The following is a 25,594-nucleotide window of genomic DNA, read 5'->3' as shown; positions in this document are numbered from 1 at the left end:
ATGACATAAACAGCAAGACCTATATATTTGCATTACTCTATTTGTTTCTACAGGCATTAAATAAAATAAGTGAGGTATACCAGAAAATGACATTTTAATTTATCTTCGTCTTAGGTACTTTCTAGACCTAATGAATTTAATGGTATGAGCATGTTTCTGAAATCTCTGTTCTTCAGTTCTTTTGTGGATAGGGTGGAATTTACTTCAAAACTTCTCTCAAGAATTGGATAACATGAAACTTTAAAAAGCGTGAGACAATGGACGGTAGATGTTAAACACTCAATAACTGTTAATAACAGCAACGATATAGAGTGTTAATGGTGCTGTTATGCTGCTCTGTCCTCTCTTTTTCAATAAAAATGGGGGGGTGGTGGATTGGATACACTGAGCATGATATTACTAGCTTGGTGATTATAAACAGGTCACGATCTCTCCGAGTCTCTGTTTCTGTGTAATAAAGACAGTTCAACACATGTTCCTCGGAAGAATATTGCAACAAGTGTACCAAGTGGTTAGCTCAATGACTTGAAATGCCTCATCACTCACAGAAATATTCACATATCATATAGCTACTTTTTAAATGCATTTTGGGGAACTAGGGGTACAAGATGAGAAGACCAAACTCCCATCCTTATGGCTTTCATAATTTAATGGATAATGTAATGTTTTAACAATGACTACAATACTGTGTCCCTCTCATTAACAAAGGCACATACAATATGCTGAGGAAGTTTAAAAGCTGCATTTAGGTCTGCTTGGTGGATGAAAGACAATTTTATAAAATTCATAAAAAAGGTGCCATTGAATCTGCAACCTGATGAATGAAAACGAGCAGGTAAAAAGGAGTAGGCTATGCGAACAAATAGGTTTATGAACATGTCTCAGATGATTATGTGATCATGAGAAAATCAGGGATAAACTTAATCAATGGCAAGACTTCAAAGGCATGTCGTAGCCAAAAATTTTACACACACACACACACACACACATTCAGATACACGTAGTACGAAAGATTAATGCATGTTTCTTTAATGCATACGCTCACACATTTATGAGTGTTTTCTACTTTTGGCACAATGAGAATTTTCTTGGTCCAAGTCCATGGGGTCTCCTGCCGCAATTGTCTTCTATCTCTGATTTTGTGCAAGTGCGGGTGTACATTCAGATTGTAGTTAATTGTCTACTAAGCACAACTTGCTCTCGCCAAGGATATGATGATTTTCACTTCATACGTTTTGATAAAAGTTTGAAATGAGAAAAGAATCCCAGTGCTCAAGTTTGGAACTTCCTTATTTTTTTTTTATTAAAACAAAATTTTCTTTTTTAAGTCCCCTTACTTTCCAGAAATATGGTAATGTTTATCTTAATCATTCTGGATGTAATCCTCTGTCTGCAGGGTACTGTAAAGAGGTGATGTCCATGATCCTACGGGTCAGGTGTGGATGTCTGCTCGGTATGAAGACAGGGCTGCATGTGGGTAGGTTGGCATGGGGAGAGCCTCACAACTCATGGATGTTTGGCCTATGTTCCTGAAAAGTGGAGTTAGGGGTGCCTGAGTGGCTCAGTCGGTTCAGCATCTCACTCTTGATTTGGGCTCAGGTCATGATCTCACAGTTGGTGAGATGGAACACTGTGTGTCTCTGCACTGAGTGTGAAGCCTGCTTGGGACTCTCCCCCCGCCACTGCCTCTCTCTCTCTAAAAATAAATAAATAAGGGGCCCCTAGGTGGCTCAATCAGTTAAGCATCCGACTTCGGCTCAGGTCATGATCTCACTGCTTGTGGATTCGAGTCCACGTCAGGCTCTGTAATGACAACTCAGAGCCTGGAGCCTGCTTCAGATTCTGTTTCTCCCTCACTCTCTGCCCCTCCCTGGCTTGCTTTCTCTCTCTCTCTCTCTCTCAAATAAATAAACATTAAAAAATAAAAGTGGAGAAATAAACATTAAAAATAGAATGAAAATCCAGATGTCCTTTGGTTTGTAATAATACAGACTTTTCCAAGAAGTTCCTTTATTTTCCCTTTTACTCAATATATTGCATGAAATCCATATACCAACAAAATTCTCTCAAGCTGCTGTCAGAGGTAATGTGCAGGTCAGTGTGCAGTGTCTTCTCTAACTAGATTCAAGCCATGCTCATTTAAGCTTCTGAGAGGCACCAGTGGAGTCCCCAAAAAGAAATGCACATATAGCTCTCAATTAAGACTAAAGTCCTTTTCATATGCTTCAAATATTACTTCCAGATCTCTTAAAAGTTTTGTGTATTTTACCCGTACCAAGTCCCTAACAGACAAGCCTCTAGTGAGTGATGGGAAAAGGGGTAAGCCTTAAAACATTTCCAGTGGGGTACAGATGTGAAGATAGCCCTTCTCCAAGAGCACTCCACAGATCAATGCTTGGGGAAAAGTGGAACACTTCAATTTGTCATTCTCTGAAAGGGAACTTGTACATATTTCCCCCAACCAAAGAAACACTGAACACTGATGATGACAGAAGTTCTATTGAGAGGTTGCGATTAATGTTGGATGTTGTCCTCAAAGTCTAGCAGATTGTTCTCTCACACCACACAAAGTAGAGAGGCTTCAACACAAAGACACTGGAACCGTGTGATATGAATACACACAATTACTTCTCTCACAATCTTAAGGACTAAGTTCTTAAAAAAAAAACTTTAATGTTTATTTTTGAGAGAGAGAAAGAGAGAGAGGGAGAGACAGAGCTCAAGCAGGGGAGGGGCAGAGAGAGAGGGAGACACAGAGCCTGACGCGGGGTTCAAACTCATGGACTGTGAGATCATGACCTAAGCCAAAGTCAGATGCTTAACCCACTGAGCCACCCAGACGCCCCTTAAGGACTAATTTCTAAGTCTGTAGAAGACTTATTAAAGCTCAATTTCAGGTTTCATGAAATTTTCTCTTGCAGTACTCTTTTCAAGCAAAATGGTCTAATTCTTCCCGCTTGCCACTGATTTTGTCAGATTGTCATTTCTTTGCATACTCTTATACAAGAGTACTACCCAGCTATACAAGACAGTCTCTGCGTGCGCAGTCAGCCTTACTTACAATTCTTTTCCTTGGGTGACCAAATACCACAGAAAGTGATCGAAGTCTCATTCTGTCGGCTTCAATGAAAGTGAACATTGGGATGCCTGTCTTTGGTTTGGCGTAGCCTTGTAACTTACAGTTAGGGCTCAAAAGTGGGGTAAATTGATGTATTTCATTTTTATCCTTGGGTCTCTCTTTTTCTGAATTTGTTCTGAGGGTATCATGTGAGTCACAGAGGCCATGAAGTTAGTGAACTCTTTATAATGGATCTTCTTTCTCTAAATTGTCTGGTGTGTTTATAAATATATGTATATATTTTCGTTTAAAAACAAGTTTCATTTCTTTATTAAACTGGGTGAGAAGTACAAAGGTGTTTGGTATGCTTTATATTTCTTGAATGTCTTGTTTCATAATAATTACTTCTGGAAACACTTTAAAGCAAACTTGTTTCACTACTTAATGTTTTTATATTACAAAACGATTGTTTTCCATTTACATGGAGAACTAATTGACATGCATCAGTTTAAGGCATACAGCATGATGGTTTTATTAATTAATATTATGAAATGATTATTTCAATAGGTTCAGCTAGCATTCATTATCTAATATTGATAGAATCAAAATAAAAGGAGGAAATAAGGAAAAAAAGAAAAAATAAGATTTATTCTCTTAACAATTGTGTGTATATAATAAGGCAGTGTTAACTACAGTCATGCTATTGTACATTACATTGCCAGCATTTATTTATCTTTAACTGAAATCTGTACACTAGTCTGTCTTCCTCCAATTTTCTCTCTTCCCTCTTTCTGCCTCTCGTAACCACGTGTCTGATCCCTTTTTCTATGATTTTTTTTTATTCCATGAATAAATTAGATCATACAGTACTTGTGTTTCTTTGTCTGACTTATTTCACTTAGCACCATGCCTTCAAGATCCATCCATCTTGTCACAAACGGTAGGATTTCCTCATTTTTTATTGTTGAATAATATTCCAGTGTGTGTGTGTGTGTCTGTGTGTGTGTGTGTGTGTGTGTGTGTGTGTGAGCGTGCTATGGGGGTACAGATATCTTTTCAAGTTAGTGTTTTTATTCCCTTTGGGTATATTCTCAAATTGGAATGATTCGATCTTATGATAATTATATTTCTAATTTTTTGAGGAGTCTCAATTCTGGTGACCCCAAGGTACAGTAACCTGATCAACACCTCCATTTTTATCTTCTGCATTATACACAGTACATGATAAAGAAAATTTTAAAAAAATAACCAATTTTTATAGAGGTTATATTATCTTTCTGAAAATTTTAAGTCTTTACATTCTCATGAAATCAAGACCTACTTTACTTTTTAATATGGCAAGTTGAGCCAATAAATGTCTTATCTGGTTGATACTATCATGAATATATTACCTGGCAGAGTTTTAGCCTCAGTACTCACTGCACTTGGAATGTTTGAACATTCTTGCTTCATTCACTATTCCATGTGCATGGGGGAATGGGGCAGAAGTAGAGAGAGAGAGAGAAAACTCTCAGGCAGACTTCATGCAGAGCCTGACATGGGGTTCAATCCCATGATCCTGAGATCATCACCTGAGCCAAAATCAAGAGTCAGATGATCAACCCACTGAGCCACCCAGACGCCCTTCCACATCACTGGTAATATTTAACTTATAGTTACCTTAAGTGAAATAAGAGCATTTCTATCCTGGCTGCCCATTCATTACTTCCTCAGCCCCCAGGAATCCAGGCATACATCTGCTTCTTTTTATGATGATTTGTTCACACTTAGCATGGCTCTGTTGGAGAGATCTGAAAACAATGACACAGTAAATTATGTGTGTGTGTATTACAGCCATGGGAAAACTTCATGCATTTTTGCTCTGACTGAACATCCGGGCAGTCCTAAGCTATACTATTTTGGACATCTCTTACCATTTTGATTGTTATTCATGAATTAGATTCCAATTCACTTTGTCCTCTAAATCTCATTGTATTTTATTGAGCTCTTCAAGTGATCTCGTTAAGAAGCTTCTCTTTTGTGTGAAGATGAATCTTGCCAGTCAGGAAGGATAAGGTTTCATAGCACCACTCTATTAAAGAAATCTTCAAAAATCCTCTTTCTATACCTTCATTCCTTTGTATTATAGAAATGATTCAGCATTTTCTTTTCTTTTTTTTTTAATTTTTTTTTCAACGTTTATTTATTTTTGGGACAGAGAGAGACAGAGCATGAACGGGGGAGGGGCAGAGAGAGAGGGAGACACAGAATCGGAAACAAGCTCCAGGCTCTGAGCCATCAGCCCAGAGCCCGACGGGGGCTCGAACTCCCAGACCGTGAGATCGTGACCTGGCTGAAGTCGGACGCTTAACCCACTGCGCCACCCAGGCGCCCCTGATTCAGCATTTTCAAATAAATAAAAGTAACCACACTTTGTAATTCTTGCAATCGCCCATTGGCCACATAAATCAACCCTATCCATTGTCAGAGGGGAATACCAAATGCCTGCATCCCAGGAAGGGGCAGCCATTGGGAGCCATCTCAGAAGCCAGCTTCTGCAGTGTTCCTCCGACCGCCAATGATTTATGGGCAAAACACTCTCCATATGCAAAACATACTCACCCTTTCTCAAGCTTTGAAAGACCTTATCCCACTAAAATTCTAACACCTTGGGTGCCTGGGTGGCTCAGTTGGTTAAGCATACAACTTTGGCTCAGGTCACTATCTTGCAGTTTATGAATTTGAGCCCTGCATCAGGCTCTGTGCTGATAGCTCAGAGCCTGGAGCCTGCTTCAGATTCCATGTCTCCCTCTCTCTCTGCCCCTCCCCTGCTCACTCTCTCTCTCCCTCAAAAATCGATGTTAAAAATGAAAATAAAATAAAATTCTAGGATCTTATCATCCAAATTAATTTTAGGTGTAGCTCTTCAAGCAGAATTCCTCTTGATACGAAGGCCTGTGAATTAAAGAGACAACCTCTCTGCCTCTCCTGGTACACATACGATACAATCTCGTGAAACGATCCTAGGAGACTACTATAGACATTTCCTTTCAAAGGAGTGTGAGTGGTGGGAGGTACACAGGAATTGCAGTTTCTTAGTATTTCTGAAATCCTACCAAGCAAATGTTGAAATGTCCTCGTTCAGGACTCAGTCATATACTCATCATGGACTAATTCTCCATGATTCTTGGCTTTCCTCTCTAGATTTCAGAATTCATGATTTCACCCTGAACCACCCATCCTATTTTTGTAGCATAGTCTGTTTGCACCTGAGTCATTTCTTCAACCTACCTTCTCACTGTAAAGGTTAGATTTCCAAGGACCTCTTTTCAGTTTAACCGTCTCTTTCAGTCAAAGCTGGCACAATTCTTTATAGTACAGTTCTCTTAAAAACGTGTTCATGTTGGGGTCACCTGGGTAGCTCAGACAGTTAAGCATCTGACTCTTAATATCAGCTCAGGTCATGATCTCATGAACCGTAAAATCAAGCCTTGTGTCAGACACTGTGCTGACAGCATGGAGCCAGCTTGGGATTCTCTCTCTTTCTCTCTCTCTCTCTCTCTCTCTGCCTCTCCCCTATTTGTGCTCTTTCTCTCAAAATAAACTTAAAAACATTTTTTTTAATTTATATTAAATCATCTTTTATAGATTTGTGGCAGCTTTTTTTATATATTATGATTACAAGCCTCCTATTAGATTACACGTTACAAGCATCTTATTTCACTACATGGCTTTGGCTTGCCTTTTTAATCATATATATATATATATATATGCACATATATATAATATTTATCTATTATATAGAGACTGCTACATATGTAATTATGTGCATGTGTATATAAGTAATGGCGGTTTAATGTATCAGTCTTCCTTGTTACCACTTTTTTTTTATAATTTTTTTTAAATTTTTTTTTCAACGTTTATTTATTTTTGGGACAGAGAGAGACAGAGCATGAACGGGGGAGGGGCAGAGAGAGAGGGAGACACAGAATCGGAAACAGGCTCCAGGCTCCGAGCCATCAGCCCAGAGCCCGACGGGGGGCTCGAACTCACGGACCGCGAGATCGTGACCTGGCTGAAGTCGGACGCTTAACCGACTGCGCCACCCAGGCGCCCCTTGTTACCACTTTTTAAGTTCTATTTAAGAATCTTTGATTAGAGGTCACGTTGATATTCTCCCATATAATCTTCTAGAGAGAGATTTATTGGGTTCAAAATCACTTTTGGATCTAAAATCCCCCTGAAGTGGATGAGAGATCATCAGTGTCTTTTTTTCACATATATACTCAAACCACATAGACAGACACCTGCCCTACCCTTCCAAGGACTCTCTTGCCAAGCTATTCGCAGCAGCAAGACTGGTGGGAGAGTAGCCCTGAAGAGTCTGCAGCGAGGCAAGCTTCTGGGAGGCAGTAAGATCCCAATGCCTCTCTTCCTTATGAATTACACTTTTGAGGTCCCTTGGTTTTTCTGCATGGGAGTTGCTTTCCAAGTGCGTCCCCTCAAAAAGCTTACAATGCCAATGCCAGTGACTGGCAGCTCCGACTCCCACTCTCCCTCCCAGTCATCTTTTGTGAAGCTTGGCAGTGAGCACTGGAGAGCCAGAGTTGTAGAGAAGTGGTGGTTGTCAGAGGGGTAAATTCTGTTGTCTCATTGCTAATCTCTAAGGGTCTTCTTTAGAACTCAGCACACATCATCTCTGGGTATCAGCTGTGGGTCCTAATTTCCTCAGCAGAAGTTCTGCTCAGCCTGTGTGTACATGAGTAAAGATGTAGTTACATAAGTAAAAGAAATTCTTTCTTCCATACACTCATTTATCTGTCGAATTAAAAAAATAATAACGTTTATTCATTTTTGAGAGACAGAGAGAGACAGAGCGCGAGCAGGGGAGGGGCAGTGACAGAGGGAGACACAGAATCTGAAGCAGGCTCCGGGCTCTGAGTTATCAGCATAGAGCCCACAAACTGCAAGATCATGACCTGAGCTGAAGTTGGATGCTTAACTAACCGACTGAGCCACCCAGGCACCCCATATCTGTTGAATTTTAAATCAGAAGACTATTGATGGCACATATTGAATCTTGAAATATTCTTTTTAGTGTTTATGTCAAAAAATAGACAAACAAAAACCTGTATTTGCAGAAAAATAATGCATTGAACTTTTAAAGGAAAATGATCCCAAACCATATATAATCTAACTTTACTTCCAATAGAATTACCTACCAAATTGCAGAAACTCTAATGTAGAATGAATCCTCACAAGAGGCTAGGCAGATTAAAAAAAGAAAAGAGTAACATCTCCAGTATAACTCTTATTTATGTTTCAACCCTACATACCAAGTTGAGAATTTATTCTTTATTATGTAGTGTCTTCTATTCAAGATCACTCAGTGAATCTTGCAGTTATTAATTGCACACGGGATTTGTTTTTGTGCCATGATAGCTCTTCTGGAAATGAAGTTATAACACGGGCTATGTGAAAATTTACAAAGTGCTAATGAGCTTTCTTCAAACACCACAAATTATTTAAGTAACTTAATGCTGTTGTTATTTTTACAGTGTCAGAAGAGTTTTCACACTAATGTGAGGCAGCCACATAATTTATTTCTCTGTTTTCAAACTTTCATGTATAAATTGAAAACATAAGCATAATGTCAAAGAAAATGACATGAATTTCTTTCTTTCAAATGTTTATATGCTAAAAAGTTTTTTCAGAGAAATATAATACATAATGATATGACTGATTTTGATCTTCAACGATCCAAAATTTTTTATTACTGCTTTGAGATAGACTATGCTTAACAGGATGTTCACACGTTTGAATATAATTTTATTTCTATTGATGTTAGTTTTATTCTCTATATTCAAATTTGATAAAAATTGTAAAATGTATACATAGGTATTGTATATATGTGTATCTATGTATACACGTGTGTATATATACATATATATATATGTATATATACACAAAATATTTATACTAAAAACCTCTCTGTGATAACTGCTCTCATTCCATCACACTTGAAAGTCAATTTGATCTTTACACGCAGATGTAAACATTGGGTAACCATAAGTTTTCTGTTTTCTTAAGAAAACCTAGAAGCTGAGAGCTATCTCTAATTCACAGTTACACTCAGGGCTAAGGGCCATAAGCAAAAGACCGTCAATTCTAAACAATAAGTGGAAGTTGAGTTCTGGGCTCACCTAAATCTAGCACTAGTTTTGGGTTCTTCAGATTATAGGAGATGTACTTGTACTGTTCTAAACCCAGCACCTGGGAAAAAATGGGAAGTGGAAAGGAAGATAAGATCTCTTCTATCTCCTAGAGTGAAGAAAACACCAGTAAAAATATTAAAACCTAGACACCCTTTGATTCCCACCAAGGAAAGAATTGAAATTGGTTTAACACTGATCTTTTCTATTACTGAGTTTCTAAAGTGACGTTCCACTTGCATGACAGTAGATTTAAAACTTTTGAGAAAAACCCCTGGGGTCCGCCAGACTCAGGATTCAATCCCAGGATTAGTGCTTATTAGCTGTAAGACCTTGAAGAATTTACTTACAATCTCTAAACCTCAATTTCCTCATCTCTGAAATGGATAGACTAATAATGTGTATTTATAAGTTGATTTCTAGATTAAAATGAGTTAAAAAATATGAACTTATCTGAGTGCCTGACAGAGATTTCAATTTCACTGGATTTTGACAGTTAATTTATTACTTTTATTAAACGGCATGATGTATATATCCTAGACCAGGTAAGTAATAATATCAATAACATAAAATAATAGTGATATTTTCTTAAGTTTATAATATGTGCTGATAAAATCTCAGTACATTATACAAATGTAATTCTTTGAACAAGTCTAGATAGGGATAAATAAAAAGTCTTACAATTAGCAAAAGCCTAACCCATGGCTAATGCTTTAAAGAGAGATCTGATCCCCCAAAATTATAAATATTAGTTAATATTCTTCTTCTTCTTATTATTATTATTAACAACAAGTGCTAAGTTGTACCTCAAAGTAGTCATTTTTAATTATTTGAGCTTGCAGCCTCTTTGTAAGTAATGCAAACCCAGATCAGGTTTGGAAACATTGAGCACACTAATTGGCTTCTGATTTTAAAACCACATTTGCAAGCATATGCACCTTGTACATTTCTGTTAGGGTTTTGGACATGTACCACAGGCTAGCACTTTGCCTTGACATTGCTGTTCTGCAAACAGATGGCAAATTCCTTGCTGATTTTCAACGAAGTGTATTTTTTTCAGAAACATTTAAAGTACTAAGCATCCAGAAATTGAGGACAATTGCACATGTAATATAATGAAGGCAGAAAAATAGACTTTTGATAAATTATACTAAAGTTTAATTAAGTAGTCCCTGGACTGATGACTTTTTTCGTTAAGGTTTTCACACTCAAGTTTCTTATTGCTTCTTCCATTTAGGTTAGGTTTTAGTAACAGCAGCCATAATCTATAGTGGAATTTTTATCTAACTCTGGTTACATTAGCTGCAAATAGGCCAATGGAAAATTTACTTAAATAATGTATCTCAAACTTCAAAAGGAACATTTGTGTCTCCTTCATTGGTACATTTAAAAATCAAAGGATATGTACTTTTAACTTTGGAGGTTGGTGTTTGGAAGTTAATATTTCATTTGATTTTAACAAAAATTGTATCTTGTATAGAAAGTCTGTGAATTTCAATTCAGTAACTATATAAGTAGGAATAACAAGAAAAATTAAGAATGATGCCTCAATATCATGCTAACCAAATCTTTATATTTCCAGTAAGCTTTATCATTTTCTTTTCAATCATCTTTACTGATAAGAATTGATGATAAAATATTCAAACCATAAGTGAGCTTCAAGGTTATTTAGTTCAATAACTTTCTTCTATAGGTTCAAACTCAGTGTCTTTATTTTATAGGTCCAAAAAGTAAAGACCAAAGAGATTAAAAGAAGTTTCAAAATGACAAAGATAATGGAGGAAGAATTTAAACCTTGATCTGATCAAGGGCAAGTCCTAATAGACTGCCCAATGTGTGAACAAAATTATAGTATATCGTAATATTAAAGCCACTTATAATCTATTATCTTCACAAAGACAATTAGACATAGTGGCATTCTATTCTGGGCCTCTATTTATCAGAGGTAATTCGGTTTAAAAAAGTAACAGCAGATAATTCAGAAGGAGATATAAATCAAGCATGCGCAAAACTCAATGTAGAAGCATGTATGTTCACATCCGCCCCCCCCCATACACAGTCACTATCTACTTCTGTATTTGCAAGCGCTAGACAAACACACATGCAACTGCACTTGAACAATCATGAGAGTGCTGTGAAAGAAGCTTTGGTATAAGAATTACTAAGATATGTACAATATGAAAGTTTATTTAGCATGCATTAATGTTGAGCCTTCTAAGTTAAAGAACATTTCATTGTGAAATTCTCTCACCGTGAAGGATTTTGGCTGTGACTAGGATTAAAGGAAAAGACGAGCTGTAATGCAGGCATGTTTCAGGGCCCTCAGTTCTATCAGTTCCTTCTCACATTGTATCTTATGCTATTCCTGCTCCATTGCTATCCTCGAGTAACTGTGAAATAAACCATTAGTCTGTATATAGATCATGTTGTCAAAAATTATGGAGAAAGCTTAAATTTTTTAAGATATATATATATGTATATGTATATATATAACATATATGTACATTATATGTTATTATATTATATTATATTATATTATTATATAATAATATAATATATGATATATATACATATGACACAGGGACACCTGCGTGGCTCAGTTGGTTAAGTACCTGACTCTTAATTTAAGCTCAGGTCATGATCTCACAGTTCATAAGATCAAAAATTCCCATATGGAGCTCTGCACTGACAGGATGGAACCTGCTTGGGATTCTCTCTCTCATTCTCTCTGCCCCTCCCCAACTCATGCTTTCACTCTTTCTCTCTCTCTCTCCAAATACATACATAAACTTAAAAAGAGAATATAAAAAATGCTACCTCCACTATTACAACTTGAAGTCGAGCTAAATTTTTCCTATAAACCTTCACTGATTATACTCCTCTTCAACACAGAAGTTATAAAATGTTGAATTTGTGTTGATTATTCCCTGCATTTCTTTATATTTTATTACATACATCTGCAACTAGAACTATTCATATCAATATAAATGAGTCTTAAAAACAATTTTTGCATAAAATAATTTAAAAAGCTAGTTGAGAAAAAACATGTAGCATATAAAATGGTAATCATATGAAGTTTTGCTGTTTTACTTCCACACATAAACATTTTATATTTTGTTATGTCTTTTCTAGTTTCTACTACATTAAATCATATTTTATTTAATAAAAACTCTACTCTTTGCTTATACTCACTAATAGATAAAGTCATATGAACTTGGTTCTGTGACCTAGCAACAACGAGCAACCTATCCAACTACTGTCATTATTTTGGATTCCTCAGAAGGGACTAATATTGTTCCTTGTCTGTCTCCTGATATCTAACATTGTCTCAAAGCATCTAAGAGCTGTATTTACCATGAATGTGCATTACTTTTGTTGGTTTTGATGTGTGTGTGTGTGTGTGTGTGTGTGTGTGCACGCATGTGAGTGTGCATGTTGATGTCATTTACACTAGCTGTTCATTCTCTATTCTTGTTGCTGACATTTTTATCACTATTTGGCAGGAATATGTACAAATCTTTTAAATCTTCATCGTCTGGGGTCTCTCTATCAAACATAAAGTAAAACCTTTGCTTACCAATAGCATTTGCCCTGAGTACTATCTTACCTGAGACTCACAACCTCTGATATATATGAAATAAATACATTTCTCTGTTAAATGAACCTTATAAAGCTTTAGCACTAAGATCTTCATATGATATAAGAGACCATTTGAATATAACCTTATTAATCTGGGTCGCAGCCATTTCTCTTCCTCTGTTTTTGTCACCAAAAACAATCATTGTACGTTCTTGGGTTATAGAAGCACATCTACCATAGAGAGTAAAATGAACAATTAAGTTAATTGAGTATTCTATGCAAGACTAGGAAACAATAATAACTCAAAGAAGGAATAATACTGCTGAATTGTTATTTTTAAAAACTCCGAAGAGATTTCCCATTAGAATTCAATGATATAAAAACCAAAGTTACCCCTAACCCCTATAAAACGTTTCCTTGTCTTGTGAGAGCAGAGACAGGCACATCAGGCACATATATTGAAGAAACGTAATGAAGAACAATGAAAAGTAATTGAAATGCCCTTGGCCATTAGGGTCAACCCCTTCAGTGGATTAGAGGCACACACTATTAGGCCTTGCTCTCACTATTGCTATTTAATGTCAGTTTAATGTAGGTGAGTGTACTGTTATTCTGCCCCATTTAAATTAGTCAAAGTTATATTTTGAAATGCAGAAACACAGAGTCAACCTTGGAGAAATTTGCTAACAATATTAAAGAATGAAATTAATCAGCAAGAAAGTTCAAATTTACTGTTCGTGATAGACACAGTTTTAACATTTCTCATTACTATCCACATTTATGTTTAAACAAGAAATGGACAAATAGAGTTTATTAATTTGTTTTGAAAAAGTATATATTTTAATGAACAGTTTACTAAGAAAATAATTGTAGTATATCATTAATCAGTTATTTCACTGGAATAAATTGCATTTGCCTTCACCTGTTTGTGCCTGTATAATAAAGTTAATTCTTTCTCTTTCATTTGAATCTTTTTTCTTCCTCTCTTTGACCTGAAGTAATATGTTCCTTTTGATAATTCACCCAGTCATTCTAGTTGCAGGAATATCACAAATGCCTATTCGAATTAGTAGGTGGAAGTCACAACTTCACAGTCACAGAGCCAGGTGGACAATTCATTTTTCTCTGTATTTCTTCACTGGGATATGAACTTCACCTTCATAAGCAGTATACACCAGAATTTGAAGAAATGTAAACTGATGTACATAAATAATCAAATAGAATTGAAATACTAGGATTAATATGATAAATGTAAAGAAGTATACTATTTATTTTTTCTTTACGAAACATTGTAAAATGACCAGATGAAATTAAAAATTGTGAATTACTGATTTTTTAATATGTAACTGTAAAAAGCAAAGTGGGTGCTTAATAGTTCCTATAGTTTTCCATAATAACTCTGGTAATGTATTAACTCTCTCCCTACCCCACGCAGGCATAAATACTCAACTCATGCTGACTTTCCTTAGAACAATAGTGCTTTGGTATCAACTTTGAATGTTTTTGAGGTAACTTACGAAGAGAAACATGAGTTATATGTAATGTTTATGAGGTGAGTGGCCATATATAAAAAAATAAGACAAAAAATTGATGTTATTCCACAGATGTCTTTAACATTGATAAAGGCCTTTCCTTCACGTTTATATTTCTCAAATAGCTATCAATAAATTAAAGGACAATTTAATCAAAATCGAGATATCAAAGGTTTTAGCAATCTGGATGAGAGACCCATAATCCCTAGCGATCTTGATAGACTGAAGCATATGCCTAATATGATATGGTTATGTTTAAAGGGAATAAATATATACCCTTGCTAATGAAAGCTAATTGATAAGATCAAAAAACATCCAGGAAAGCCATAATTTAAATAAAATATATAATTAATTTAAACAAATGTAAACAAAATATGTAATGTAATCATAAACTTCACTAACTGATACTGATTCTTAGGTATAAAAAGACTAATTTAAGCTAAAAATAGAATTTCCAGTAACAGAAAGTATTTTAATTTTATTCTATTTATTTTGTCAAATTTATATCCTGGGTGATGTATTTGCAGACACTGAAAAGATTTTTTTCTAGAAAGACAAAGAACAAAGGAGATGGTACAGATATAATTAGAAAGCAAAGACATAGAAAACAAACACAATATAGAGAGAAAGAATAAATGCAATCCTCATTCTCTGAAAAATTAAAATAAGAGAAAAATATCTGACTAAATTGAGAAAGAAAGAAAGAGGAACAGATGTGTAAATATTAGTAATCATAGAGCAGAGACAGTTGCATATGGAAGTGACTATTATAGTAATATCTTAGAGATTTTGATGAGATACCAAATTTCTTTTTTTTATTTTTATTTAATTTTTTTAATGTTTATTTAGTTTTGAGAGAGAGAGAGAGAGAGAGTATGAGAGGAGCCAAGAGAGAGAGAGACACAGAATCCGAAGGAGACTCCAGGTTCTGAGCTCTCAGCACAGAGTCCAGCGTGGGATTCAAACCAACACTGAGATCATGACCTGAGCCAAAGTCACTCAACAGACTGAGCCACCCAGGCACCCCGAAATACCAAAATTTCTAGAAAAAGTTCTAGATTTTGATGAAATACCAAGATATCTGAATTACAGAACACCTGAATACTCCTATAAATTCTAAGTAAATTGGAATATTGAAGCACTCATTATGAAATCACAAAGAAAACAAAAGGCCCAGGTGATTGTTAAAGTCTAAGGCTGCAAGATGTTTTTTGGAACACATCATTCCAATGGTATCCAAAGTTTTTAAGATAATGTAAAGAGGAAATACTCTTCATCTCATTGAATAGAGCCAGACCGCCTTCATACAGAAAAGAGACAGACATATTATCAGATAGGAATATTACAGTCAATCTCTTCCTCAGCAAAGCCCTTAATATCTTTAACAAGGTATTCATGCTCTCAATTCTGGCAGTATTAGTCATAGTTAATTCAACATGAGTAGTTGATTTTATCCTAGGAATAGGCAAGAGTAGGTGCACAAATCAAATCTATAACTACCATTCAATACATCAACAAAGTAGAAAGAGCACACATGAGAGAATCAGTTTTAAGTATCATCAAAATCTGATATCTTCATAATTAAAAAATATATATATTTTTAATTTAAAAAATTTAAATATAATTTAAAAATACAATTATATATATATATATATATATATATATATATATATAAAACTAGAGAACAAAGAATTTCTGTAATATGTTGAAGATTAAACTCATGTTATAACATCAATTTTGGAAAATTGGGAAATTTGGGGAAAATTATTTTAAAATAAGAAATAAGACAAAGATCCTCACAATCACAGCTTACATCATTGCACTGGTATCACTAATTAGCTTAATAATCCAAACAAAATAAATTAATGGCATAAAGACTGGAAAGGACACAAAAGGAATATATTTTTTTCCAAGAAAATATGATGAGCTATTGTAGAAAACTCAAAAGGCACATTGTTAGAAAAAAATAAGAAAGTTTGGGATGGTATCCAGCTATAAGATTCATAAAAGAACAATCAATTCTATTTCAACACATAAAAATTTTCCATCTGTTTCCCAATAGCCAGTGTCTTGTACATAACCTATAAAAATTTACTTGGCTCTTGAAAATAATTTATGACATCATTATAATTCTTGCTTTTATGGGCTACTAGCTTAGTGCATTATATTAACATTTACTAATTGTATCTCTCAGAGACAGGTTGTTTTTTTTTGTTTTAATAATTCCACTTTAAAATTTTATATATATTTTAAGAGAATAATTAGGGTACATAAATAAAGTCTTTGTTAGGTTTAGAGCCTAGAACAACTTATGAAATAAAATTTTGTGTGTGTGTGTGTGTGAAATAAAATTTTTATATAAAAATTACATGTTTATTTTCAATGTGTTTTTTCTGTTTGTTTGTTTTCAGTCCAAATCCTATCATTATGTCTTCTGATTTGACATGTTAACCAGTTACTTATTTAGGGACATGTTACTTTTGGGGATATGTGAACTTTACACAAATCCTAATAATAGGAATGGTAGATTAGATTCAAACACTACTGAGAGTAAATATTTAAAAAAAAATGTTTTAGGTTTTATGTTTGATTTTGTCCCATATTAAATTATATATATATATATATATATATATATATATATATATAATTTTTTATATTTAGTGTGGTAGATAAGCACATTGTCTAATGGTTGTCATGAGCTCTAGTTAATTTTCACACACATCATCTCTGATGGAAGTTGAACATAAAGCAATAAGATACCTCAAAGAGTTAACAGCACATTATAATAAGGCTTCCTAGACATACAATGTATGAATATGATCCCAAGCTAAGTAGATAGTATGAACTAAAGGGTCCATAAGTCACTAGCTTCTATAAAAGTACTGCAGTCTTCCGTTGAGGAAGGTATATAGTTCTCACATTCAAGACCTTGGAAACCTAGACAGGAGTGCTACCCTTGGGTGTAAGATGATGGTTCTTGGTATAAATCAAGATGATATTAAAGCAGTATATCTAGTGAACTGTGCAAAATAGGAAGGTTGCTAAAGTATAAAGTAAAAAATATGTACAAGGCACAATCCTGAGACTTAGTTGCTATTATACATTTTAGTCATGTAAATGAGTGAATGCAAATCAATTTCAATTATAAAAATAAAGACATCATGGGTGACAGGGGTAGAGGAAAAACTAGAAGAGTCACGAATATCGTTTTGCCCAGCCGTGGCCAGATGAAACAGAAATGAGCTAATATTAGTTTTTTAAAAAATGAGGCTAAAGCTAAATTCTTTTGGTCATTATCTAAACTAGGGACAATATATATCTACTCATGCAGTTGAGTTACTCAGCTCTGGAAAGACAGGGAGTTGAGGGGCTAAACTGTGACAGTTCTTTTCATATTCATTAATATCTCCATTTGCAAGCTTATAGAGAGTAGCCAGCTCTCCTCACTAAAGATGTTTTTAATGAGTAAATAGATGAATATGACAATAAATTCAGAAAAAAAATATTAAGGCAGAATTAGATACCTCCTTAATATACAACCATTGCATGCTAAACATACTACTTTTAAAACTCCTAAGATTGGATTATCCTTAATCTTATATCTATTTCCCCCTTAGTCTATGCTATGAAATTTTTGTAGAAAGAGGTTATTGGAAAATGAGTAAGCACTTAAACATAAATCCATAATTGGATTTTGACCCTTCCCAACCACCATTTATTTTTAACAGTGTAGGAGGAATATAGGAAAGGGCAGCTGTTTTAAATGCCATAAATCACTTAGGGGTTTTTAATAGTGTCTGTAAGAAAATAATTCCATTTAAGGTGCTAACATTTAAAAAAAAATCATTTCAAGTTCATTTATACTTGAAGTGAGTAACAATGCTTACATTTATAAACTGTCAGTATTTACTGCATTTTTCATGGTTTATGACATTCCACAACTATTAAAAATTATTTTACAAGCTCTCACATTCATAAAAATGTAAATGTTTACAATCTAGAGAAGGCAATCTCTATAATGAAACTAGTGAACAACAGGAGTTTTTATTCATTTCTATTGAATGGAAAGTAAAGACAGTAATGGAAATAGCAAATATATCCTTTAGGTTAAAAGAGCTTAAATTTTTTAATGTTTATTTATTTATTTTTGAGAGAGCGAGAGAGCAAGAGAGCGAGAGAGAGCACCAGCAGAGGAGAGGCAGACACAGAACCTGAAGCAGGCTCCAGGCTCTGAGCTGTTGGCACAGAGCCTGACTTGGGGCTTGAACCCACGAACTGTAAGATCACAACCTGAGCCGAAGTTGAGCATTTAACCAACTGAGCCACCCAAGCGCCCCGAGGAAAGAGTTTAATAAAACAATCTCATGGACAAAATTTGCTTAAGCTGATTAGTGAATCTTTTTTTTTTTTAATTTTTTTTTAACGTTTATTTATTTTTGAGACAGAGAGAAACAGAGCATGAACGGGGGAGGGTCAGAGAGAGGGAGACACAGAATCCAAAACAGGCTCCAGGCTCGGAGCTGTCAGCACAGAGCCCAACGGGGGGCTTGAACCCACCAACCGCGAGATCATGACCTGAGCCGAAGTCGGCTGTTCAACCGACTGAGCCACCCAGGCGCCCCAATCTGTTTTTTTTTTATGACATAATAAATTCCTTTGTCAGCTCACAGAAGGAAGCTGAATAATTTTCTTGAATACAAAGATCTAAGTTCAAAAAGAGTACTTCATAGTAGCTTTCCTTAATTAAAGTATTGTCTCTTCTACAAGGGGGACATAACTCTAATACATTTTCCTTTCTCAAACTGTGACTTCAAAGGTTTTTATTGACAGGATCATGCCAGTTCCTCTACATAATATTCCTCAATTACCCAAAGTGAATCTATTGTTCCATATTATTACCATCTTCAATAACATATAAATACCAAATTATTCATTAATTCTGTATGTTGCTCTGTGAGTCATCTGCCTATTCGTTGGTTTTATTAAATAAACTATAATTTCCTTTAGGAGAGAATAAGGTCTTTTGTTTTTTTTTACTTTTCAGTATTATTTGAATTTGTGAAGAGATAAAATATGTAGCATATTATTTTTTAAATTTCAATAAAGAGAAGTATGTATTTATGAGTAAATAGAATTATGGAACTTGGTAAATCATATCTTCCCACAAACGTCATGTGATTGAAGTACTTAGCTCTTGATTTCTGCATTATTGCAAACAACAGGGATAAAACCTATCTCAAATGAAAACATTCAATGACTTTCTCCACTTCTTAAAAGAAATTATCTTCATAATTTTTTTATCCCTTTAAAATATGTTTATATTTGGGGCATCTTGGTGACTCAGTTGTTTAAGCGCCAACTCTTGATTTTGGCTCAGGTCATGATCTCAAGGTTCATGAGTTAGAGCCCCATGTTGGGATCTGCATTGCCAGCAGGGAGCCTTCTGAAGAGGATCTCTCTTCCCTCTTCCTCTGCCCCTCTCCCACACGTTCTCTCTCCCTTTCTCTCTCTCTCAAAATAAATAAATAAACATTAAAAATATTCTTATCCTTAACACACATATTCCTTAAATAAAAGAAAATTAATTGATTTTCTAAATACATATATTCTAATTAAAAATGTATGTCTTATAAATAATATAACTTTAATCAAACTGTAGTGAATGTGAAGACATTAATTATAACTTAGTCAGATATAAAATGTCTTTATGTTCAACAACTGCAGTGCTTATTCCATAAGCCATTTATGAATAGTAGCTAATATCCATTAAATGCAACTCTGTATTTAAATAAAAGACATCAGTTTGATTTTTAAAGAAGTTAAACATGGTTTTATATTTCTACTAATTTCAGACTACAATAATACTATGTTTAAAAGTTCATTGAATCTTGTGAGAAAATCAATGCATAAGTCACCTTTTAATTACTTTCTTCAGAGGCAGTAACTCTTCATTAACTGTGAGGTTATGGTGTATGTAAAGCACTATATAGATTCATTTCAATTTTTATGTAATGTTAAATAGGTACCCATAAAACTTTTATGGAATTTCAACCAGCGTCAATATTTACGTATCACCCCATATAATGCAGCTCTATGGTAAATAAATTAGTTTGCTTAGTAATATTTGAAGATAAGCTGCCAAATATTAGAAAATAAATCTACTGGTTTTAACAATCCGACTCTTTATCTATTGGTCTATCTTTGAACAGGCAGTGTTCACATTACATTGAAAAATATATTTCTCAAACTCCTATTATGTACCAAAAATTATCTATCTGAAGCACTGAAGATAAGTTGGGGAATAAAAAAGACAAAGACTTTGTCATCTTGGAGGCCAAATTTAGAGGCGAGACAAACACACACATGCACACACATGACTTTCAAAAAGAAAATAAAGAAGCTAAATTCTGATCATGGTAAAGCACAATAATGGGGTATGGGAAGTCAAGTGATAGGTCTTCTACCTTAATGTTAGCAAAAAATCTCTCAGATATGATGCCATGTAAGTTAACACATGAGAGATTAGAAGTAGGCCATGCAAAGAGGAAAGGAAAGAAAGAACATTGAAGAGGGGAAATTAAGTGCAGGAGGCCTAAAAGGATATAAGCATGTCATCTGGGAGAAACAGAAAGAAGACAAGAGTGGCTGGAGCATAAGAAAGGATAAGAGATGAGTTCAAAGAATCTAGAGAATACAAGTTGCCACCAAACTAATCCAAATGTGAACACAAATGTAAAGACCACCTTTCATAGATACATAGAAACATAAAGAAGTGAAATGCCTCTCAAATAAAAGTAAGATCTCTCTTGTGAAGGACATTGAATGACTTGAAGAAGCTAACAATAGTATAAATATACCCTTAAATGTGTCATGCTTCCAAACCATAGACTTTTGTTCCTCATTCAGGTATCGAAAGCAAGGCAGTTACAGGTTGGAGAAGTGCTAATTTCTTACATAATAATTCAATAATAACACATCAGAGACACTGCACCTTCAACATGCATCTTCCAAGTTGGCCCTTAGCTACTTGGCAGAGGGCAAAGTGCATGGAGGACCATGAGGGGAATATGTTTTTTTTATGGGTTGGGGAGGGAGAGATGTCAATCACCTGACCACATCTAAATGAAGGGAGGAAGAGAAATATAATCCAGAAAGAAGTGGAGATAATGATTTTTTTATTGAAGTCTATATTGATATACAATATTCTGTTAGTTTCAGGTGTACATCATAGTGATTTGATATTACTATACATTACGAAATGATCCCCACGATAAGTCTAGTTACCATCTGTCAGCAAGCAAAGTTATTACAGTATTCGTGACTATATATCCTGTGTAGTACATTACATCCCCATGACTTGTTTATTTTACAACTGGAAGTTTACTCCTCTTCATCCCCTTCACCTATTTCACCCAACCCCCATCCCACTCTCCCCTTCGGTAGCAGTTTATTTCCTGTATCTCTGAGTCTCTTTCTGTTTTGTTTGCTTTGTTTTTTAGGTTCCACATATAAATGAAATAAGAGTAACTTTAGCTTTCCCTGTATGACTTATTTAACTTAGAACCAATACCTTCTAGGTCCACCCATGTTGTTGTAAACGGTAAGATTTTATTCCTTTTTTTTATGATTAAGGACTCTGCCACATTCCTAAATTTCTAAATTTTGGGGTCACGCCACTCTTACATATATCAGAGATATCTTCCTCATTTTGGGAATATGCAGGATGCGTAGTATGCTTTTTGAGATGTGAGCTGTTCTTCGTTGATACTTATAATTTATATTGTTATTTTAAAAAAGCACCATTTTAAATATTTCTTATCTGATAACTACATAAGTACTATACTTTTGGCGATAAAAAGGGAATTACAAGCTCTGTATAGAGATACGGTTATTTTTGTTCAGAAATTATAACAATGTGCATCTTGAAATCTGAGTTATCAAGAAGAAATACTGATACACTGAAATGACTTCCCTGGAGTTTTTGATGCTAACCTGATTAAATTTGCATGTACAAAAGACATGTGTACTTAAAATAAAGCTTGACAATCTTCAGCAACTACTCTGTACCACCTATGAGTCTAAATTGAACGAGCCATCAATTCTTGAACAATTCTTGATTATATTTATTCATTGTCTGGTTTTTAATGCATATAAATTAACCTTCCATCAGCATTTCAGAAAGTCAGTGCCCTAGGTTCTCATCTGAGAATACATTATTCTGTATTGTTCTTCAGTTCAAATAAATATACTGGATTAGAGAACTTATCTGTGTCAATGGTTTGGATGGTATCCAACCTAGCTACTCCTCGAGGTACTTTGTCTATCCCTAAAAGCCAGACTCCACAGACATAAGCTTACTGAGCTTTATGTTAATATTAAGCCCTCAGTTCTCTAAAGAAGGAACACTATCTTGCTATTTGAAATCTATGACTTTATTATCTTTAGGAAAACTGTATGAAAAAGAAAAACAAACAAGCAAACAAATAAACAAACAAACAAAAACTATCATTTTGTAGTCCTTAGATAGAACCGTAGGTGAAGTTTTAAGTTTGTTTTGTTTCATTTTGGTAGAAGTATGCAAGGCATAGCTTTCTTGCCCTAAGGGACTAATGTGCTTTCCTTTCAGATGATGACAGCTCTGTAAGTAACCATGTTTCACCCTTTTCTCTCGACTGCTTCAAAGTTGAGCAAACAATTAGAAACTCTTTTATGGCCCATAAGAGTGGACTTCCTTTCCTTATGACTTTCTTGCTTATAAATATCTCCCACTGATACTTTGTTTTGATATCTATTTCACTTTTTTTTTTTTTAGTTTTGTTATTGTTACCTTTCTCAATGCTTTTTTGGGAAAAAATGAGAAAATTATCTGTACAAATAAAAATCATACATCTTCTAAAGATTCACTGAAGCACTTGTTAAAGGTTATTGTTCAGCTGCACCGCTCGGGTTTCTCATCACTCCATATGCAGGGGCAACACCACCACCTACCTATTGCCATTCAAGCTTATTGAGGATTTACATGACATATACAACTTTCATCTCCATATGACTCTACTTGCATAAAAGGGACTTAAGCAATTTCCTGGAGTGGATCAGAAGGCTGTCTCTAATTATAATTGTACTGTTTCATGTCTAGGATGTCCTATCTTTCATTAATGTGTAAATGAATGTATATGAGCACACCCTTGGATTTAATCAGAAAATACATCCAAGGATTTTAAAACATAAAAGGAATAGAGAAATGAGGAAAGCTAGGAAAGGCATATGATTGTAAAGCCAAAAAAGGGGCATGTGAACTACTTTTAAGCAAGTTCTTTTAACAGTAGTAATAAAATAGCAGAGTATACTGAGTATATGTCTCTTAGGTCAGTATCCAGTCACAGTCTTAGAGCCAATGGAATTCTGAAAAGAGCCTAGAACTACTGAGCACCAGGAATTTCAAATACTTGCTCAGGAAACAAAGGATATGTGCTAGCATTTGTATACAATCGGCTTGAGAAAGGGGGAAATATAAATAATGTTATCTGTTTAGTACTTGGAATTTTACAAGTTGCTTCTACATGGAACATCTCATTTGATTTTAACGGAAAAGAGAATAATAATAAAAATGAAGTAATAAGCAAAGAACCACTAGGAAGAAAGAAAAGCAGCTTTCTGATTTCACCATTGTGGAATTTGAAGGTCAGATAAGTTTGATGTTAGTTAACGACACCGTACTAGGTGAGAGTTCAGATTGCCTCACTCAAGTTTCATAATTAAGTTGCTAATTATTTTACCAATTCCCTATGTCTGAACCCAGAAGAAAGATTAAACCTAGCTAGACTTACTCTGATAATTTTAGTAAATAACAGTGTCAGAGTTGTGTTTTAATGTTAATTTTAGGTCAGATTAAAGATGTAGTTTTCTTCAAAATCCCTATATTTTCATTGAAAATTTATAAATAGCACTATAGTGCAAAGTAAACTTTGATCTTGGTTTTTAAAATTGTATTCTCCAGTTTCATAGACTCCACATTTGGAAATAGCCATACTTTCAGATACTCACTGATATAATTATAACTGGCTGCAGTAAGGCTGCACATAGTACTTACTGTGTCCCTCACTCATCATGAAGCATGTCAAATGCAATGAGCAGTAGAGCATAGCTGGCTTGTGGAAACTTCTCTCCCTTTTCTCTGCTTCAGTGCTCCCTGTCTTGACCCAGGAAAGATATAACAGCATTTTAACATCACAGCTAACCTCTCAAACAATACAAGTTATATCACTAATAAGTTGAGGAAGAAAGGAAGCTATTGTCATTTTGTTCCAGAAATCTAATTCCTATATTTGTAAATGAAGAAACATTTTAGCAATATCAACCCATACGTTCAGTGCAAAACAAGTATTTTTTCCAATTAATTATTTAAAAAAGCATCAGGCCCAGAATTTTGTGCCATAAAAAGTTGGTGTTCCTCAGCAAAATGCTTTGGTTGAAAATACAGTTGAGAAATGAAATATGAATAAGTTATAGTTTTGCATTTAAATTTACTATATTTCCCTGAATTTACACTGAAGATCTCTGTATCAAATAAGGAGCAATGAATTTTCTCTTTGTAGGGGGTGGGTCCTGTTGAGAAAATAAAAACAAAATCTCTTTCCAAACCAGAAAACCTCTCCACAAAGGTAGAAGAGAAATAAAACATTTTTTTATTATTAAATAGGCATTAAAGCAGCATGTTATATACATCAGAGACAATCCAATAAGAGACTGCAATGATAGGCAGAAGTCTCATTCTTTTGTCTAGGCAAGCTGACATGACCCATTACATATGCATTCTCAAAATAAACAGTAACTAGTACTCAAGAAAGAGAACTTGATAGCAACATTTGTCACATGCAGATCATCACCTTAATTTCGCCTGGCCTTTGTCGTGGCCATCTGTGTTTGTTAATTGGCTTAATCCAAAGGGAGATAAACTTCTCACATCTCTACCATAGGAGATAATTCTGTATCTCGGAGCAAGGCACCCAATGAAGTTAGGCTCTTACCCACCCAACCCTCTCCCACCGCAAAGAGACTGAGAGATCGGTACACTATCTTTTCTGAAGGTCCTATTTCAAAGAGATAGTTCCCAGGTCCTGGAGAAGACATTCTTGAATGTTAAAGTTAGCAAGAGGCTATTTAGCTTTTAAAAATATATTCTTACATTTCAAACAGAAAGAAAACAATTACAAGTTTTTTAAAGTAAACGCTCT

At 34.7% G+C, this 25,594-nt stretch overlaps 1 long non-coding RNA gene across 1 annotated transcript in view; it reads right to left on the bottom strand.

Annotated features, from left to right (window-relative positions):
* Positions 1–24,519, bottom strand: part of LOC125163338 (uncharacterized) — a 35,888-nt gene extending 11,369 nt beyond the window's left edge. The window contains exons 1-2 of the long non-coding RNA XR_007151412.1: positions 24,451–24,519; positions 4,718–4,848 (exon numbers count right to left, since the gene is read on the bottom strand). This is a non-coding gene — a long non-coding RNA (uncharacterized LOC125163338). The remainder of the gene's footprint in view (positions 1–4,717; positions 4,849–24,450) is intronic.
* Between the last annotated feature and the right edge of the window lie 1,075 nt (positions 24,520–25,594).

Source organism: Prionailurus viverrinus, chromosome B1 (assembly GCF_022837055.1).
Source record: "Prionailurus viverrinus isolate Anna chromosome B1, UM_Priviv_1.0, whole genome shotgun sequence".
In the NCBI taxonomy this organism is placed as follows: Eukaryota; Metazoa; Chordata; class Mammalia; order Carnivora; family Felidae; genus Prionailurus; species Prionailurus viverrinus.
This window is presented reverse-complemented; position numbering and strand designations above follow the sequence as displayed.